Genomic DNA, 16,219 nt, shown 5'->3' with positions numbered 1-16,219 from the left:
CCCCAGCCTAAATTTTTTTCAGATGAATCCCAGAGTTTCTATCCACTTAGTAAGAGCTAAAATGAGTCTATGTCATAGTTTTGCTACCCCTCCCATTTGACTTCAGACTTATTATAATCTTGTGTCACTCTCATTCTACCCCAGGTTCTTGGTTGGGGGGGGGGAGCGGTTTGAAAAGAAAGCCACACACAAAATTTGCATGCAGGCACATATTTTAATGCATTTTTGCAGCCAATGGACATTTCTCAATGTTTTCTTACACAAGACATATATAAGCTTTCCCATTTCCTCTATAAAGAAGAAATAATTTTGATTTGAGAACTATGCTATTTAGGAAGGGGAAAAAAGGCACGTATGTGTAGAGAAAGAGGGAAAGCGCAGAAAATGTTGGTTCTCTTTGAAATGCAGATCACGTGAAATGCCTACATCTTAACCTTACATGTAACATACTTTGATTTTCTGGGATCTACCACTTTATAGCCACAACCTGGACAATGCTTTATTTTCCATTGTTTAACTTCTGTTTTTTTCCTTTTTAGGACCCTGTAATCCCTTGCTTTGAGGTGGAGTTGGGGTGGCTGAATGAGCGTTTACTGGCTGGATGCCCTTCCTGACACCTATGCAGAGTTCACAGTAGATATTTTCTTTTTGCGCCCTAATAGAGAGAGACCTGTCGCTACCTAGGATTGAACTATCAAACGTCAAAGTGGCACTACTCCAATGTTTAACCTCTGTAACTCTCTCATATTGTCCTGTGGCTATTATTTATTATTACTTATTTATTATATTTTTATCCCATCTTTATTCCTTCATAAGTAACTCAAGAGGGTGAACGTACTCTTTCCTCCTCCTATTTTCCCCAAAACAACAACCTGGTTGGGCGGAGAGAGAGTTCATAATCACGCCCAGATGGCTTTCATGCCTGAATCAGGATCAGAATCATAGTCTCCTGGTTTCTAAACCAGCACCTTAACCGTTACACCAAATTGGCACCCTCTTAATTGCTATTTTAATATTTTAAATATATTGATTCTTTCAATTTCATTTATCTTATGTTTGTCATGTAGTACAACCCATCCTGAGAGCTTTAGGATAATGGATGCAGGCTATAAATGTTTTAATAGATAATTCAATACTGTAAAAGCTCCATAAGGAATGGATAGCACCTCCTTCCACCACTTGTTAGCCTGTGAAAGATACAATTATTATCCCACTTGAATAGAACAGTTTCTATTAACCATAGTTTCAATTGGAAAAATGTGACTATCCTAGATCAAACCAAGTCCGAAAATGCTAGGGATTTTCTAGAAGCCTGGCTTTCTGACAAATTAGCCATCAACATAGACACCAACAACATCTATAGACCATGCAAACAAAGACAATCAACCAACCAAAAAGGGGGAAAAAACCAACCAGTAATCAGCACTCAGATTAGCATAGATTTACTCCAAGTTTAACATCAGTCCAACAATCTAGTAAACAATGCCCCAATTAAGAAAACTGCCAAAGAAGCCAACAACCAACAGCCCAACCAAAGGATCTCTAAGGCCAACCCCACCAACACTGACCAGGCAAGCCAATAGAATATAAACTGACAGTGCTTTCAAACACTGATGATGTTACCTAGTTTGGGTAATGAGATGTCTGCAAGAAAACAAGCAAATTCAGAGAGCACCAAGGACCCCTCATTTCAACCCTGAGCTACACATATTCTCCAGTAGTGAGTTTCAATTTTTTTTACTACAGGTTCTATGGGTGTGGCTTGGTGGGTGTGGCATGGGAAGGATACTGTAAAATCTCCACTCCCTCCCCAATCCAGGGGAAGGATACTGCAAAATTCCCATTTCCTACCGATCAGCTGGAACTCAGGAGGCAGAGAATAGATGGGGGTGGGGCCAGTCAGAATTTTTACTACCGGTTTTCTGAACTACTCAAAATTTATTTATTTATTTATTTATTTATTTGATCATATTTATATACCGCCCTATCTCCCGAAGGACTCAGGGCGGTTTACAGGCACTTAAAAAACACATAAATACAATATAAAAACAATTAAAAAACTTATTCTAAAAGCCCAATAATTAAAAATATAGGAATAAAACCCAATTTAAAACCCATAAATTTAAAATCTAACTCAGTCCAGCACAATTAAATAAGTATGTTTTAAGCTCGCGGCGGAAGGTCTGAAGGTCCGGAAGCTGACGAAGTCCGGGGGGTGGGAGCCCCCACAGAGAAGGCCCTTCCCCTGGGCGTCGCCAGACGACATTGCCTCGCTGACGGCACCCTGAGGAGTCCTTCTCTATGAGAGCGCACGGGTCGGTGAGAGGTATTCGGTAGCAGTAGGCGGTCCCGTAAAATTTCCACTACCGGTTCTCCAGAACTGGTCCGAACCTGCTGAAATCCACCTCTGATATTCTCCTTTATTAGTTCCTATTACATTTTATAAGGTTCTTCTAATCAGCTTCTGTTTGGAGTTTGTCATCTTCCTCCTCATTGTCATCATTCTGCTCCCCCTCCAGTTCACAGCATCATTGCTGAACAGACTATTTTTAATCTATGGAGGGTTCCCCCCCACCCTATCTTGCAAGACATAGTGTGCCTTAAGACGCTTACTCTGACATGTTCTTGTAATGACCCTGCCCTGAGGTTCCCTTTTTCTCCTGTTTTTGCTTTTTCTCTGCATGTAGAGCCCAGACTAGGTGACTCTAATTCCCCAGAATTGCACTTCTCGGTGTCTCTGCTCTTATGAAACCAGGTGACTATGCTGAGTGCTACAGGAATATTCTAAATATCTTATCCCAGTGTCAAAGCATAACAGAAGCTCCCCCGATTACATCACTGGCCTTCAATCTTCATTTCTAAATTATTATTTTAAGGATGCATTTCACAATAACACCATGAAGTAAGTCATTAATAGCCTAGCAATGTAATTTGCCTGGCATGTACTATTGCCTCATTATTTATATTGCTAATTATAAATAGGGATAATCTGACATAATCTCCTGAGAATTAAAACAGAAGAACGCACCCTATGCTAAATTTCAAGAAGCAACAACCCTGCAGTGGTACACACACACACACACACACACACACACACACACACACGTCTATGTATGTATACACAATGTGTGTGTGCACGCACACACACACACACACACACACACACACACACACTACTCACACCGTATGCTTGCATTTCATTAGAACCTGACAGATTAAGATCTGGAAGGTTTGCACAACGGAGGCTGTCTTGCCGCTAGAGAGCTGTCTAATGCAATTGAACTTAAATTTTATGGCTGAGCTGTAGAATCCCTCAATGCATATACTGCAAAATGTACAAGCCTCTGAATCTGCAGAATGAGAATAAGGGTTTCACAATGACTGCATCCCTTTGCCAAAAGAAGAAAAAAAAAGTCTCTCAAAAATAGTTTGGCAAGGAGATGATTTCGTTTTTATGCTTGGTTGTCCTGAAGTTACAGATTTAGGCAAGCTTGCTTACAGTACACACAAAAACACACACCACAGAATAATGTTCTTTCCCCTTCATTTTGAAATGATACTATCCTAGGAGCACAGCAATATCTAATTCATGTGTTCTCCTGAATGTGCTTACCATAGGATGGCACTACAGACTAGGCATTCCAGGCCTGGCATCATTTCATTCCATAATCTCCAATTATTATCAATGTCTGAAACAAAAAAAGAGAACCAGCATATCTAAGTGAATGAAGTCTTTCCACTGTTGTTTGTTTGTTTGTTTTCAAATAGCCTAGAAAGTAAATTTCTAAGCCTGTTATACATTTTTTGGAAACAACAACCTTCAAATTTTGAAAACGTCTCTAAGCATGTTGTTAATAAGTGGAGAAGTTGTCCATAATTATTATTATGGTTCATTGCACAGACCGGGTTTGGTATTTTGTCCACCTATCAAGTCCTTTCGAAGGACCCGGGATAGGCAGATCTGGATGTTTGAGGGTGTTAACAGATATCAGAACATAACAGAATTACAGAGTTGGAAGGGATCTTGTAGGTCATCTAGTCCAACCCCTGCCCACACAGGAGACCCTATACCATTTGTGACAGATGGGAGTCCAGTCTCTTCTTGAAAGGTTCCAGTGATGATGATCCCACAATATTTGTTGCAGGATATAAGCTGTTCTGAGTAAAGCTGCCTTTTGCAATTGACAGATGGCAAATTTGTCAATTCTGAGGGTGTTCATGTGGTGCTCCAGTTGTTCTGGGATTGCACTCAAGACCCCTTTTACTATTGGTACTATCTTTACTTACCTTTGCCATAGTCATTCTCTTTCTATTTGTAAGGCTTGGTATTTTGTTATCTTCTCCAGTTCTTTCTCTTCTATTCTGCTGTCTCCAGCTACTGCCACATTTACTATTCAGACTTTTTTGCCTTTCTTATCAACAATTTTTAAGTCTGGGGTGTTATGTGGCAAGTACCTGTCTGTTTTATTATTGTTATTAATTTCTGAATTAGCTTTGCAACCAGATTTCCATTTGCTTGTGTAATTCATTCATTTCCACCTACTTTAAGCAATTGTTTTGTTTCTTCTGTTTGAAACAACTTTTATTCATGGTATTAAGGCAAATACACAGCAAAATTGCCAGTTTTGAGAACAATTTTCATTTTAATGGATTTTTAGTGCAGTTGCTAGATGTTGAGTGGCAGATAAACTTAATAAATGATAATTACTATTATTATCATAAATATTATACCGGTACGTTTTAGGCACACACCTTTTATTATACGAAAATGAAATTCTCAGGAAATGAGAATCTTCTCATTTTAAGTGATAGTCAAATGTTACCAATGGTTTGATATCTATAAATCTTAAGGGGCATGTTTAAAAATGTGCCTGCTTGAAGGTTCAAGCTAGTTTAGAATTGGGTATTCTTAATTTATATGACTCAGTTGTAATCTGATTTGGGTGTGCCCATCAGATATTTATGAAATGCTGCTAATTGAAGACATATAATTCTACACTCATAGTGTCAGGGAAGCTTCATAATTCCCTGGCAAAAGTCTGTGCAAAGAATCTAGATGAAAATTATGGCAAATTGTAGTTATACAATAAATCTTCCAATTTCCCATTTCCCTTAAATTCTGAAGGAATCCCAAACATGTACAGAATGGAAACAGATTCTGTCAATTGTTTCTTTCCGCATAATAACTGCAGTTGGGTAAAATATTACAACTTTATCCATCACTAAAATCTACCACAGATATAAGATCTGCAAAGTCAATTCGGTGTAAAATTTAAAGTGCTGTCCTAGGATTGGAGAGGCTCAGGGTTCAAATCTTCTCCCAGCCACGAAATCTTTGTGGATGATCTTTGGGCTAGTCACACTCTTTTAAAGCCAAACCTATCCCATCGCGGTAATATTGTGGGAATAAAACTGACTGAAATAATACTGTGCCCAGAAGAAACACAAGGTAAACATTGAATAAATATATAACTAACAAAAAAAGGATATATGCAGACCATTAGAATCAGATCTTGCTATGGGGCTAAAATGTACACGGAGTGATCTTGTTTTCCTTCTGATTCACAGATGGACTTCTCAGTCAACTTGCACTTCTATATCTGACCACTTCAGATGGGCAATGGAGAGGCTGTGAGTGCACCACCTCAATCAGAATGGTTGGCGTTGCCATGATCTAGATCAGGGGTCTCCAACCTTGACAACTTTATGACTCGTGGACTTCAACTCCCAGAATTCCTCAGCCAGTGCATGCTGGCTGAAGAATTCTGGGAGTTGAAGTCCACGACTCATAAAGTTGCCAAGGTTGGAGATCCCTGATCTAGATCAAAGAGATCTACGAGCCATCTTTTCTCCATCTTCTTGAGACAATAGGCAATGAGAGAAATATAGAATACAACTTCACCCTTTGTCCTAGGGGTCTTCAGCATGTCTGGTAAATTATGTCATTGCTTCCCTGGTTGTCTGTGTTTAAATTATTTAGATGAAAATAATAATGAGACAAATAATGACAAATCACGAGTCCGCTCCCCATCACTTGTTCCACATCGTGTGGTTTGTTTTGCTCTATTTGGATTGAATTGGTGTTTTTTTAAACTATGATAGTCAATTAGCCTGAGGACATTCGTCCCAGACAATGTGATGTAGATAAGTAACTGTAAAAATAATAAAGATATTATGACAGCAGCAAGTAAACAAATCAAAAGGGTCAGGTCACTTTGGAGGCTTCATATGAAAAGGGAAGCTGAACAAAAGAAAGAATGGTTGATATTTTGGATATTTTTCACATTATTTCATTATTATTTTTTATTTTATTTAATTTAATTTTTATACCGCCCTTCTCCCGAAGGACTCAGGGCGGTGTACAGGCAAAAGTAAAAACAGCACAATATACAGAATAAAATACCATTTAAAAAACTTATTAAATTAGCCTGAGATTAAAATTTTCCATACTAAAAACCCCATTTAAAATTAATAAAATTTCCCCTTAAAACTAATTTAAGCCAGCCCCGCGCAGATAAAAAGATGTGTTTTTAGTTCGCGACGAAATGTCCGGAGGTCAGGTATTTGACGTAAACCCGGGGGAAGCTCATTCCAGAGTGTGGGTGCCCCCACAGAGAAGGCCCTTCCCCTGGGGGCCGCCAGCCGGCATTGTTTGGCGGACGGCACCCTGAGAAGTCCCTCTCTATGGGAGCGTACGGGTCGGTGGGAGGCATGTGGTAGCAGCAGGCGGTCCCGTAAGTACCCAGGTCCTAAGCCATGGAGCGCTTTAAAGGTCATAACCAACACCTTAAAGTGCACTCGGAAAGCCACAGGCAGCCAGTGCAGCCTGCGCAGGATCGGTGTTACATGGGAGCTATGTGTAGCTCCCTCTATAACCCGCGCAGCTGCATTCTGGACTAACTGAAGCCTCCGAGCGCACTTCAAGGGGAGCCCCATGTAGAGAGCATTACAGTAATCCAAGCGAGAGGTAACGAGCGCATGAGTGACCGTGCATAAGGCATCCCGATCAAGGAAGGGGCGCAACTGCCGGACCAGGCGAACCTGGTGGAAGGCCCCCCTGGAGACGGCCGTCAAATGATCTTCAAACGACAGCCGATCGTCCAGGAGGACACCTAAGTTGCGCACCCTATCCTTTGGGGCCAATAACTCGCCACCAACAGCCAGCCGCGGCTGCAGCTGACTGAATCGGGGTGCCGGCATCCACAGCCACTCCGTCTTGGAGGGATTAAGCTTGAGCCTGTTTCTCCCCATTATTAGCAGATATTACAGATATTACAGCTAGATTGCTCATTGCAACTTATGCTCTATTTGTTTTTCAGGGGAGCTATTCATTTCTCTGGGTGCCTCTCAAATTTATTGCCCATTTCTCTGCCTTTATTTTTTTTTTATTTAATCATTTTTAATTAAAAAAATAAGGAAATGTGAAGCTAGCATACTGCAAAATGTGATATCTGCCTCCAGCATCCTCTTTATTTATAACAATATTTAGTTTGGAAGTTGGTTCCTTTCCCGGTTTAAGAAATTGTCCCATTTAAGATCTCACAGGCAAGTGATTTCATACAGAATTAGATGGAGCTTTCTTCCTCCACCTTTAGAACCTCCAGATCTATTGAATTGTAATATCCATGTGCCCAAAATTACACTCCACAAGACCTGGAAGGTGCCAAATTGGGAATAGCTGAGCTAAGTTTAGAATCAAAGAAGTACCACTGAAGTTCCCCGCAATCGAGAACAACAATGATGAGGAAGAGGAACAGGGAAAAGCCCAAATACCTTCCCACAAGCCACTTGAATAACTTGTCTTGCAGCCTCAAGTGTTTGTTGTTTCCATCTGAGTCCACCCTTGGCACACATAAAACAATCTTTACTTGCTCTCGCTACTTATAACAAGGGGAATGGAACTTTATGGAGCAGAGACCATATAAAGCCAAGTAACAGGCAAGCCTAAATATCCAAGCATGTATGTATGTATGTATGTATGTATGTATGTATGTATGCATGCATGCATGCATAAGACTCCAAAGACAATATTATAGTTATGCTATGCGTCTCTGAGCTACATCAGGTAAAAAAAAGAACTCTGTAGAACCTGTATAAAGATCCACAAAGTGTAGTCAATCCATCCTTAAAACAATCATTTAATTCATTAGAATTGCAATTGTACATGGTTGAAGGGCACTTTGCTATGGAGTAAGCTGAAACGTTTGATCACAGTGGGTGGGGGGCACCTGTTCTCTTTTCTTAACTTCTGCTTTACCCTAATTGATTTGCTCAATTTTATATAATGCTCCAATCAGAAGACTGAGCCACTTATCAGCTATACAGTAATCAGTAATCAGTAACCTTGTTAGGTGTATATTATAATAATAATAATTGATAATAATAACAACAACAACAACAACAACAACAACAACAGAGTTGGAAGGGACCTTGGAGGCCTTCTAGTCCAACCCCCTGCCCAGGCAGACAACCCTACAACCCTACAACCATCAGACAAATGGTTAGCCAACATCTTCTTAAAAATTTCCAGTGTTGGAGCATTCAAACTTCTGGAGGCAAGTCATTCCACTGATTAATTGTTCTAACTGTCAGGAAATTTCTTCTTAGTTCTAAGTTGCTTCTCTGCTTGATTAGTTTCCATGTATTGCTTCTTGTTCTACCCTCAGGTGCTTTGGAGAATAGTTTGACTGCCTCTTCTTTGTGGCAGCCCCTGAGATATTGGAGCACAGCTATCATATCTCCACTAGTCCTTCTTTTCATTCAAAGAAGAGGGAGAGGTTGACTCCCTCTTCTTTGTGACACTCTCTATCAGTACATTTCTCCTTAGTTCTACACTGATTCTCTTCCTCGAGCATATAAAAATCTCTGAGCATATAAAATTGTAACAAAACATACATCAGAACTTGATTTAGTAGCACATTGTGGGTGGAGAGCAGGCTGGCTGGAAATCAGCTGAAGTTCTGAAAGTTGGGGGACTGAGGGGACTGAAATTACTTAATAATTTCACTTAATAAATTACTTAATAAGATATATCTGAACGGTGTTATGAATTCCCTTCAGGTCGTCTGCTCTTACCAGAGCAGAAATTATAAAATTATGGCTGAGTTTTTTTAGCTGCCTGTCATCTAAGCTTTTATAATATACAAAATTACAGCTACAATTATCAAAACAGCAGCACAAGCAATACCAGAAACCAATTAATGACAAAACTGCCAAAACTATGATGTTTTACCGTCTTTCACTTCTTCAAAGTATTTTCTGACTGAGTTTGAAAAGTAGTAATATTGTCCCACTCAGGAGAAGCCCAAATACATCTTCTGGCTATAGAGGTAGGGTCTCCTGCTTGGGCGGGGGGTTGGACTAGAACAGGGGTCTCCAACCTTAGTAATTTTAAGCCTGGAGGACTTCAACTCCCAGAATAACCCAGCTAGCAAAACTGGCTGGGGAATTCTGGGAGTTGAAGTCCCCCAGGCTTAAAGTTGCCAAGGTTGGAGACCCCTGGACTAGAAGACCTACACAGTCCTTTCCAACTCTGTTAATCTGTTAAAATATCTCTCATGGCAGCTGCTAGACTGTAGGATTCTCCATTGAAAAGCCATAGCTGGATTTAATTTATTTTGAAGAACGAAATCAACACAAAACTCTTAATCAGAGAAGATGTGGCTAAACCAAAAGCAAAAACAATCAGAGGGTTGGGAAGAAGCAAGAAAGACAAAATATTAGATTACAGGACTACAGACTACAGATTTAATTAGATTAGATTAGATCAGATTCTTGAAATTTTAAGACTGTCTTGAGATGGGGACTAAATATAGAAACAGTGTTAGATATTACTGGTGTTGCATGATAGGATTTACTCAGCAATGGCTGTTTTCCATAGCTTTGAGTAGAGAAAGAATACAGATCAGTCCTTTCCCTGTTATAATGCACAAGAAGTTGAAGCAAAGAAGCAGCCATTTTGATATCTATATGGTCAGAGATAAAATTGAGCTGCAACACTTGTTTTGGCAGGTGACCAACCTTAAGTTTATCTTAAAAAATAATACAAAAAGAAAAGAGGGAAAGGAGAAAAAAAAGGAAAAAGATGAAGATAAAGAAAAGAAAGAAAGAACCGAAACATATTATGTCACATATAGAAAATCATTAAGCCTAAGTTATAAGCACATCATTAAACTTCACCAGACCGAGTGATATTGATCTTCATTCCATCCACAGATACCCAATTCATAAGTAGAAAGAAAATACGTATCTATAATCCTGGATTGTAAATCTTGTGCCAAACTAGCTTTTCAGCATTGGAAAGTAAAAAAAAAAACACAAATCCATAATTCTTCATATAGTCAAAAGTTCAATAGATAATATCATAAAGCTATGACTAAAAATTGAGCCAAGGTTCTGTCATAATGTTATAAAAGCCACATGATAACTTTCTGATTTGTCCTCAGTCATGTATTTTATTTTTTAAAAAAACAGATTAATTGCATTTCACAGAGAAATAGAAAATATATGACAATAAATATAACAGTCTAGAAATTAAAAACCTACCACAATATGGTAGCCATTATTTTGATAAAAAACTAAAAGGGGTATGTGTATACTTCTTAGAATATCTTATAGTCTGCTTAAAATAATACAGTTTTTTCCTTATTTTTCTTCCTAGCATCTTTTGCCACAAATGCAGGTTCTGGTTTTTTTTCTAGGTCAGTTGAATGTCGATTGGTTGTGACAGGAATTGGTCACCTTGTCACCCAAGCCTGACTTCATCAGCTGAGAGAGAGTGACTGGCCCAAACTCACCCAGCCAGCTTTCATGGTTAAGTCAGGACTCACAATCTCCTGATTTCTAGCCTGGTGCCTTTACAAAATACTTCTGAATGAATCAATCTTTAAGTAATATTCATTTTTACATTTCCCTTCCCTTATAAAAACAAACTCTGTGTCGATCTTATCTTATGAGGACCCAGATTGTTGGGGGCAATAAATTGACTTTGTATATAATATACAAATGGATGAAGACTATTGCTTAACATAGTGTAAGCCGCCCTGAGTCTTCGGAGAAAGGCGGGATATAAGTGCAAATAAAATAAAATAAAATAAAAATCAGAGATTTGATATATTAATATCTGCAAATGAAAAGTTCTCTTGGAATAATTTTTCATAAATATTTTAAAACAACATTTAAAGCTCCAATTATTATAAATTTTCATTGAAACATTAGATCTATTGAATGTAAATGAGACTCCAGTTAATCCGATGACCTGATAAATTACTAAACTGTTGCATACTGTCCATAATTCTTTGTTCAGAAAATATGTAATTATCAATAAAACATAACACATCGTGTCATATAAAAACTGTTCAACTGCAGTAGCTGTTGTGGGGAAATATCATCTCTTTGTCTAAACCAAGAAAGGCAGTGTTTCAAATAAAAAAAAATAGGGTGTGAAGGATGATGAGTTCCTTAGACAGTTTGATAGATGAAGAGACAATTCCATCTCTAATAATTTGGCCAAAGGTTAGAAAGCAGCATATTGATCAAATTAATAAAATCAGGAAATTCATATTTAAGAAAAAATCATTTCAGAAATTTCCTTGGGCTGTGTACCAGAGTACTTTTCCTTGCCACATTGTTAATTTCATTTTCATTTCATTTTCCTGAAAGATACATACAGAATAACAATTAATAATTGTATATTATCAGTTAGAATAGAATAGAATAGAATAGAATAGAATAGAATAGAATAGAATAGAATAGAATTTTGCTCAATGCCTTTTTGTTAAAAGCAGATTGTGCAGGATAGATAATCCAGAATAATATTATCTGTAATCTATGTACCCACTATCCATTTTTTTATCACTACTGTATTTAATAAGGAATTTATTAAATATAAACTTGACAATTGCTTACTAGGTCAGCAGGAACTTTACTAGTCCCCAGAAACCAAGTAATATAAGATTCACAGAAGGAAGTTGGAAATATATATTTAAATGTAATATTATAATTTGTAATACCATTGGGGCAAATAAATCAATGTAGGTCTTTTAATAGTTGAATAACAGAGCAGTTTTTACCCATTTTCAAATAATTAATTACATCTGTCATTTCTTGAAGAGATAAAGAGATGTGCTCAATAGCCAGTCTGATCATAGGTAACTTAAGGAAGAACTATATGAAAATTGATTAATTTCTTTCTTGGTCACACTTAATTCAGTGTTATGCAATCAAGAATATACCTTTTTTTAAAAGCTGATTTGTTGAGTCAAGTTCTCTATAATTCAGTGTGCGTATCCTTCAACTAACTAGATTACAATTTTATTACAACTTGGATGGGAGACAAGCAGAAAATCCCAAGACTCTACTTTAGGTTAGGAAATTTTAAAAAAAATCTGGAAGAAAGGGAAAGAAAGTCAAGCTGCATTTGAAAGATTCTTTACTTTAGAATAGTGGTCTCCAACCTTAGCTTTGCAGATTGGTAGGTGTGGGAAAGGGACAGTTCTGGATGAATAGTTGGCAGGCAAGTGTGTGCATGCAGCTTACTCGTTCGCTGTATACAACTGGAACTGTGTGCACATGTATGTTCTTCCGCCACTTCTGTGGTCCATTTCTAAACAGACCATGGTCCAGTAGTGGTCCATGGCCCGGAGGTTGGGAATCCCTGCTTTAGTAGATATAACATTGCAATAAAACAAATTTAATAATATTACATGTTTAAAGATTTCGGCAGAAGCATGCAGTGCATAATTTGTGAAGCTTTTCCAACACTTTGATAAGATCTCTGTTCTGGGCCACCTGACCAAGGAGAAGGCAGAAGGAAGGCTTAGAACGAAGCAATTGGCCACTTTCTGAGCAGCTTCCCAGCTGCTTCTCCTGTAAGGAATATTTGAAGGACTTTTTCTTTGTAGTCCCCAGCCAGGCCAGGCCCTCTTCACATTTTTGCCAGTTTCGGTTTCCAACCAAATTTGGCCCGTTCTGTACAAATTTTCAGGTTCCTATCATGCTGATAGACAGACAGAATCCCAACACTCCTTACACAATTTCTTTCCAACATTCCATAGTGTTGGAAGAGTAAGGACTGCTTAAAAAATGGACTAGGTCAGCTGCATCCATAGAGGAACTTGAAAATAATTCTTATTTCAGTTGGCTCTCTATCTGTGGGTGAAAAGTCATGCTAATTGTTTTTTCCTTGTTTCTTGGGGAAAAACAAAAGCAACGTAAATTTGTGATGAGAACATAAGTGCATTGAAATTCTGGAGAAAATTAGTTGGGTTGGTACTAGTAGATTTGGCCTTCATGTTTTATCCTTAGACAGCTGCCAAGGCCCTGATGTCTTGGCATTACTTTTGACATCTGTCCGCCCAACTCCTTCAATATTTATATTCTACTCCAACACTGAGCAGCATTAAGGAGCTGGGTCTAACCATCATGAAATTAAATTAATGACTACACCCAGGTATCTGAATCTTTTGAGTCTGTTATGCTGCTTCTCCCCCATTAACAGGGGAAGGAGAGGTTGATTAAATTGCTCTTTCCCATTCAGAACTAGCCAGAACAGAATAACAGAGTTGAAAGGGATCTTGGAGGTCTTCTAATCCAATCCCTTGCTCAAGTAGGAGATCCTATGCTAGTGGTGGTGAACCTATGGCACACATGCCAGAGGTGGCATGTGAAACTGTCCCGTGCCGAATGCATGGCCTTGCTAGCTCCTCATTGTGTTCCTGCACTCAAATGCGCACTGGTCAGCTGGCTGTCGTGTGCACGGTGTCGACTGACCCCAGAAGTGTGGCAGTCCATCGTGCATGTGCGAGCCAGCACCCGTCCTTCTGGGTTGGTGTTGCGTGCATGCGTGATGGACCACCACACTTTCAGGGTCGGGAGCATCGCACGCGTGACGGCCAGCTGACCGGCGCATGTTTGAGCGCAGGAATGTGACGGGAGCTGGCGAGGCCACACATTCGGCATGGGACGGTTTCGCGTACTACTTCTGGCACATGAGCCGGCACGCGAGAACCCTAAAGGTTCGCCAACACTGTCCTATACCATTCCAGACCAGTGACTGTCCAGTGTCTTCTTAAAAGCCTCCAGTGATGGAGCACCCAGAACTTCTGAAGGCAAGCCGTTTCACGGCTTGATTGTTCTCACTGATAGGAAATTTATCCTTAGTTCCAGGTTGGTTCTCTCCTTGATTAGTTCCCATCCATTGTTTCTTGTTTTGCTTTCTGGTGCTTTGGAAAATAGGTTGACGCCGTCTTCTTTGTGACAGTCCCTCAAATATTAGAACACTGCTTTCAGGTCACCCCTAGTTCTTCTTTTCATTAGACTAGACATTCCCAATTCCTGCAACCCTTCTTCTTATGTTTTAGCCTTCAAACACGCCCCCCCCCTATCTTTGTCGCTCTTCTCTGCACTGTTTTCTGAGTTTCTACATCTTTTTTTATATTGTGGTGACCAAAATTGGATGCAGTATTCCAACTGTGGTCTTACCAAGGCATTATTAAGCAGCAGTATCACCTTGTGATCATCATTCTATCTCTCTGTTCATGCAGCCTACGATTGCATTGGGTTTTTGGGGTTTTTTTTAGCAGCTGCAGCACATTGCTGGCTTATATTTAAGAAATTGTCCACTAGGACAGGGCTCTCCAACCTTGGCAACTTTAAGCCTGGAGGACTTCAACTCCCAGAATTCTCCAGCCAGCTTTGCTGGCTGGGGAATTCTGGGAGCTGAAGTCCTCCAGGCTTAAAGTTGCCAAGGTTGGAGAGCCCTGCACTAGGACACCAAGATTTCTGAATAGCCAGAGTTTTAATGGCTAACCTTTGTGATCTTTTATTCAGATGGAGATCACTGATGTTTTCTCAGAGCAATGGACTTAAGGAAGATTGGCCACAATTTCCATTTCCAGTCATTGCAAGATTTTGCGCTAGAATAAACATGCCTTCAATGGCTGCAGATTAGTGGTTTCAGTGAATTGTCCTGAAGACTTTATGGGGATTCTGAAATTACCTCCTGAAAGATCTGGTACAGAAGATTACAGCACAGGGAGATATTTTTTCTTCTGAAACAATGAAGTGAGTATTACTGGGAAAATCACAAATATTCCCAAATTACAAAGTTCAGGGGAAAAAAATCTGTGGGTTGTGGATTCTGTGGTCTATTCCCAACAAGTAGTTTCTCATCTATGAACTATGGGGCATGTTCTAGAAAAATGGGTTAAATTCCTACACACTTTTCTCCCATGGCTTCTCATGAACCCCATGTACTTTGTAAATCAGGATTATGGGATGGGAAGCTCTGGACAATTCATTTCTCTCGATGTTGGAGTATGAAATACTGTAATATATATTTTCCATAAATGAGATGCACAATATAACTCTAATAAACATAAATGAAATATTTGCAGCTTAAGAAACTGTTTTTTTTTCTTTTGGGCGGGGGAATACTGGTAGGTATTCCTAAGATTTCATCACTGGAGGTTCAGATTTACCTTAGACTTGGATGCCTTAGAAATGACAATGAAATAAATAAATAGTTTCTCCTTTTTAGGAACATCAATAGTAAAGAAACTACCAGTCAAATAAAATGCTATAGAACAGAATTTGGTAGAGTAATAATGAAGTCCTTGGAAAAGATGCTCAGATGCTATGATATGTCTATATCTATAAAAATCAGGATCACACAGGCAATGATTTTCACTGAGACTATATGGAAGCAAAAAAATGGACTTTTAAAAACAGTACAGACATTTTTGAAATTTGGTGTTGGAGAAGATTGTTGAGAATACTGTGGATAGCCAAGAAAGCAAACAAAGAGTTCATTGAACAAATCAACTCAAAGTTTTCATTCAAGGCACAGAGAAAGGGGGTTTGGACATGAGATCCAAATTGTGGATATCCACAATATCCCTTGGGAAGTCCATAATTCTGGGAAAGGGGGAAGAAAATGAAAAAAACAAAAACAACCAATTCCAAAGTTCACTATTGAAGGATTTGGAAGATCAGGTTGAGGACAATTCATCCTGGAGAACGCCTATCTAGGTAGTCCTCCAAGAATTAACACTGATTGGTGGCACATACTGTAATCAGTCAATATTATTGTTGTTTCTTTTTGCAGCTGTAGTTTTCATAACTCCATTGTATATTTAAATTAACTTTAGCAGAGACATTAGCATCTACTTACATATAAAATAGGCATACTTGGGCCAGAGAATAATTTAAGAATAAAATA

At 38.9% G+C, this 16,219-nt stretch overlaps 1 long non-coding RNA gene across 1 annotated transcript in view; it reads left to right on the top strand.

Moving 5' to 3' along the window:
- Window positions 1-5,667, top strand: part of LOC131195780 (uncharacterized) — a 36,386-nt gene extending 30,719 nt beyond the window's left edge. The window contains exons 2-3 of the long non-coding RNA XR_009154542.1: window positions 540-633; window positions 5,569-5,667. This is a non-coding gene — a long non-coding RNA (uncharacterized LOC131195780). The remainder of the gene's footprint in view (window positions 1-539; window positions 634-5,568) is intronic.
- Window positions 5,668-16,219: the final 10,552 nt, after the last annotated feature.

The sequence above is a fragment of the Ahaetulla prasina genome, chromosome 3, assembly GCF_028640845.1.
Source record: "Ahaetulla prasina isolate Xishuangbanna chromosome 3, ASM2864084v1, whole genome shotgun sequence".
Classification (NCBI taxonomy): domain Eukaryota; kingdom Metazoa; phylum Chordata; class Lepidosauria; order Squamata; family Colubridae; genus Ahaetulla; species Ahaetulla prasina.
This window is presented reverse-complemented; position numbering and strand designations above follow the sequence as displayed.